Genomic DNA, 5452 nt, shown 5'->3' with positions numbered 1-5452 from the left:
GCTTTGTCACTTGGAAGAAATATCAGGATCTTTAAAGAAAATCAGTGGTTTATTTTAAAATTTCTTTGAACATAGTAAGTAGGCCATTTGGCCCTTTGAGCGTGCTCCACCTTTCAATGCAATCATAGTTGACAATCCAACTCAGCACCCTGTTCCTGCTTTCTCTCCATACCCGTTGTCCATATAACCAATATCTAACTCTTTCTTGAAAACATTCAATGTTTCAGCCTCAGCCACTTTCTGTGGAAGAGAACTCCACAGGGTCACCACTCTCTCGGTGAAGAAATTTCTCCTCATCTCAGTCCTAAATTGCCAACCCTGTATCCTTAAACTGTGTCCATGGTTCTGGACTCCCTGGTCATTGGGAACATTCTTCCTGTATTTAACCTGTTTGGTCCTGTTAGAATTTTTAAAGTTTCTATGAGATCAACCCTCATTCTTTTAAGTTCTAATAAATACAGTCTTAACTGGTCCAGTCTCTCTTCATACATTTCCAGGAATCAGTCTGGTGAACTTTTTGTTACACTCCATCCACAACAGAACATTTTCCTCATATAAAGGAACTAAAATTGAACATACTCCAGGTGTGCTCTCACCAAGGCCCTGTGCAACAATAGCAAGACAATCCTGCTCCTGTAACAAAAACAGAAAATGCTGGGGAAACTCATCAGGTCTGGCAGCATCTGTGGAGAGGGAAATAGAGTTAATGTTTTGGCACCAGTTACCCTTCTTCAGCAAGTGTTCTGAACTCTGCTTTCTCTCCACAAATGTTGCCAGACCTGTTGAGTTTCTGCTTTTGTTACAGCAGCAGGATTGTCTTGCTACTGTTACATTTTCGGTTTTTGTGTTTGTCCCAGTTCCTTTATTTGGAACCCTATACTAAATGAACACTGGTTTATGAAAATATTAAAGATGGGAACGAATGCTTTTTAACTGGCTTTCAAGAATCACCTGTGATTAAAGAACCTACCCATTTGCCATTTGGAACTCATGTTGTTTTCCAGCAGCAGAGGGGTGGGGAAGGGGTTGTGTGAGGTCAGCGGGCATGGAAATGTTCCCTGCTAAAAAAGAAATCAACTTGGATTGGAACCCTTGGTTAGTAAGCCCGGAGGAAATGTTTCCATACCATATGAGAGGGTCTCCCAATGTCACAATACATGCTCCATAAGTTCTCATTTCCTCACCACTCTGGGACAGTCACCAAGGCCTGCCCTTGTAGTGTCAAGCAAAACATAACTAATTGCTAATGGTTCACCCCACACATATGCCAACAGTACTAAGAGCAAAATTACCTCTGTTTTGTAAAAACAACTGTCTAAAAGCTGTTGAAATCCCCATATGAATAAGGAGTCCCATAAGATATAGGTGTAGAATTAGGCCATTTGATCAAGGCTGAAATGTTTCTCAACCCCATTCTCTTGCCTTCTCCTTGTAACCCTTAATCCACTTACCAATTAAGAACCTATCTATCTGAGTCTTAAATACACTCAATGACTTGGCCTCCACAGCTCTCTGATGAGTTCCACAGATTTACCAACCTCTTGTGTGAAGAAATTCCTCCTCACCTCAGTTCTAAAGGGTTGCCCCTTCACTCAGAGGCTGTACTCTTGGTTGCTAGTCACTCTTACTATTGGAAACACATCCTCTATTCTACTCTATCCAAGCATATCAGTATTCAATAAGTTTCAACCATATCCCTCCTCATCTTTTTATATTCCATTGAGTAAAGACCCATGGTAAAGACTCAACTCCTCCTCATATGACAGCCCTTTCAATCCTGGGATCGTTCTTGCAAACCACCTCTAGGCTCTCTCCAATGCCAACACATCCTTCCTTAGATACAGTACCCAAAACTGCTCACAATATTCCAAATGTGGTCTGACGAGGACCTTATACAGCCTCAGCAGTACATTTTTGCTCTTCTATTCTAGCCCTCTTGAAATGAATACAAACATTGCATTTGCATTTCCAAAACACACATGAACTTGCACGTTAACCTTAAGAGATTCTTGAACTAGGACTCCCTGATTCCTGAACCCTTTTCCTGTTTAGAAAATAACCCACACCTCTATTCTTCCTACCAAAGTCCAAGGTTGCTGCTCCACAGTCTGGTAACGGACTACTGCTTGAATTTGAACAACATCTAGCTGTGATCAGAATGATGAGGCCATTTTAACTCTTACCAAGTTATCAATTTATTCCTTTCCAGATGATTATAAATCCTATCTCTTATAACTTTTCCAACATTTTAAGCACAAGCGACGTAAGGCTCACTGGCCTATAATTACCATGGTTGTCCTGACTCCCCTTCTTAAGCAAGGGAACAAACAATATGTGCTGTCCTCCAGTCTTCTGGCACTACTCCTGTCGACAATGATGACAAAGATTGAAGCCAAAAGTCACAGTGGAAGATTCATTTTCAGTGATTAGTAATCATTGACTGCCTCATGTGGGCAGTTTCAGACCCTCAGAGACAGCAATTAGAGATTATAGCCTGCATTTGATGATGGATCCTGATAGGGATTGGGGTTAATAAAGGAACAAGATTTGCTGGGAGAGTTCTCAAGAAGATCCTTTTATGAATAGAGAACAATCAGAATCTTTCAAATCTATCTTCATAACTGCAGTTTTTCTTTCTTGGTACCATTCTTGTAAAACTCTTACAGTCATAGTCATAGCGACAGACCTTCAGTCCAACTCGCCTATGCCAATCAGATACCCTAAATTAATCTAGTCCCATTTGCCCAACATTTGTCCCATATCCCTCTAAACCCTTCCTATTCATGTACACATTCAGATTCCTTTTAAATGCTGTATTTGCACCAGCCTTCATCACTTTCGCTGACAGCTCATTCCATACATGCACTACCCTCTGCATGAAAAGGTTGTCCATTAGGTCCTTTTTAAATCTTTCCCCTCTCTCCTTACAATTCTGGTTTTAGACTCCTCTACCCTGGGGCAAAGACCTTTGTTATTTGCCCTACCTATGCCCCTAAATGATCTTATAACCTCTATAAAGGTCAGCCCTCAACCTCCAACACTCCAGGGAAAACAACCCCAGCCTATTCAGCCTCTCCCTATAGCTCAATCACTCCAAACCCAGCAACATCCTTATAAATCTTTTCTGAACCCATTTTAAGTTTAACAAATTCTTTCTTACAGCAGGGAGACCTGAATTGATTGCAGTATTCCAAAAGTGGCCTAACTAATGTCCTGTATGTCTTTAACATGACCTCCCAGCTACTATACTCAATGCACTGACCAATAAAGGTAAATGTATGAAACACTTTTTCACTACCCGGTCTACCAGCAACTCCATTTTCAAGGAATTATGATCGTGCAGCCAAGGTCTCTATGTTTGGCAACATTCCCCAGGACCCTCCCATTAGGTCCTGCCTTGATTTGCCTTATCAAAATGCAACTGCTCACAATTATCTAAATTAAACTCCATCTGCCACTCTCTCTCCAATGATGCAGACGCATGTGTACATAATTGAGTGCTGAGTGAAGTGACAGTACTGACACAGATTGCTGTTGCACTGTAAACCTGGAACAAACCTCACATTTTTTGAAAGCAGGAGCTCCTCCACTAACTCACCTTGCTGGCAATACGGAGTGTGAAGGCCCAGAGTTATTTAAAAGAACCAGAGGCAATGAGGGGATCAAGTAGTTGTGACCTAGAGTGTACAGCCTGCACGGAAGGTGGAAACAAATGGCAAAATTTCAGAAGCGAATTGACTAAGTACAAGAGAAAAACAGCTACAAAGAGTCAGAATAGGCCTGATGGGCTGAATGAGCTGCTTCTGTGCTGTACCATGATATAAGTGGAATTTAAGTCCAACCATTTGGTGAAGTTGGAGCAGAGGGATATTTAGTTGGTTGGGAAGACAATGACTAGGGTCTCTGCCATTCCACCCCTGCCTCAGTTAAATCTGGAACATGAAGATTATTGAGTGGCCTACCTGCCCCAGAGCAATTTGAGGACATTAATTGACAATTCTAGACAAATCATACCAGTGCTGGTGTAACATGCCACAACCAGGGATTGACCAATTTTCAAATCATGCAGCTGTTTCGCATAATTCCAAACTGGTATTCACCCAGTTGCTGCTTTGGAAAAGGTGGCATGGGTGGCACGGTGGCTGTCTCAGTGCCAGGGACCCAGGTTCAATTCCAGCCTCGGACGACTGACTGCGTGGAGTTTCCACATCGTCCCCGTTTTTACATGGGCTTCTTCTGGATGCTCCCACAGTCCAAAGACGTGTAGGTTAGGTGAATTGCCTATGCTAAATTGCCCATGGTGTTCAGGGATGTGTAGGTTAAATGCATTTGTCAGGGGTAAATATTGGATAATAGGATAGGGGAATGGGTTTAGATGGGTTACTCTTCGGAGTTTCAGTGTGGACTTGTTGGGCTGAATGGCCTGATTCTACACTCTGATTCTAAAGGAAGCACTGTCAGGCCTGTTGGGCTCTCCCAAAGGCATTGCTCAATTAAAAATAATCTTGCTGAGTATCAGGAATGGGAAGGTGAATAAGTGAGGAGAGGCCCCATTGAGAACGATGCTTCTGCTCCTGCTGTCACTGCCCTACTCACCATTAGCGCAAGGCCCCTTATAAATCCTTGACCTCTGGTGGGGGCACAGCTGACAGCTGCCAATGCTTCCAGTGCCATTTACAAGTATGAGGGACTGCCCACTTCTGACTGTTGAGCAGTTCTTAACAGGCAACATCTCCCCCATTGCAGTCCTGAATACTGGGTCGATATGATGTTATTTAATAATTTGGATTTAAAATAAAGGCAGAAGGAGTTTTTTTTAAAAACTGGTCAGAAAGTGTTTTGAATCAGGGGTCTATGTACATTCATTCCAAGAAAACCTACGACAGTGATCAAGTACCTAAAATAGCTCCTGTGGTGTTCACAGATAAAATGTTCATATTATTGAGTTTATGACAGATGGAGTAAACACACAACTTATTTTAGTTTATTATAGCATGGACTTAGTTCAGATTCAGATCTGAAGGATCAAGGTTTTAGTCCAGAATTCAGTTAGAAAGGAAAAAAAATTTCTTTTAACGTGAGAAAGATGATTTAGTTCTGAGAATCCAATTGCTCTGACTGAAGACTTTTAGCTTTATGGAGTTTCTAAGCCAGGACAGTTTGGATAGAAATCTTCAAGTTTTTTTTCAACTGGAAGTATTTGGGTCATCAGCCTTATGCCACAAGCTTGGAAACAAAATTGTAAAATTTTCTTCAATAGTTCAAAGAAAAGAAACTGAGAGAAGTCAGTGAAATAAGATGGAGAGAGATTTGTCCAGAATTGAACATCTATAAAAGAATAGTGCTGGCAAACAGGTTAAAACTTTGTACTATGATTTTTTGAACTGTCTTTTATATGTACATCTTTGCTTTTTTTTCTTATTTTGTGTGATAATGTTATGTTCTATTATTA

Source organism: Chiloscyllium plagiosum, unplaced genomic scaffold (assembly GCF_037043375.1).
Source record: "Chiloscyllium plagiosum isolate Xiang-an unplaced genomic scaffold, Cpla_swu_hap1 HiC_scaffold_12, whole genome shotgun sequence".
In the NCBI taxonomy this organism is placed as follows: domain Eukaryota; kingdom Metazoa; phylum Chordata; class Chondrichthyes; order Orectolobiformes; family Hemiscylliidae; genus Chiloscyllium; species Chiloscyllium plagiosum.
Note: the sequence above shows the minus strand (reverse complement) of the source record.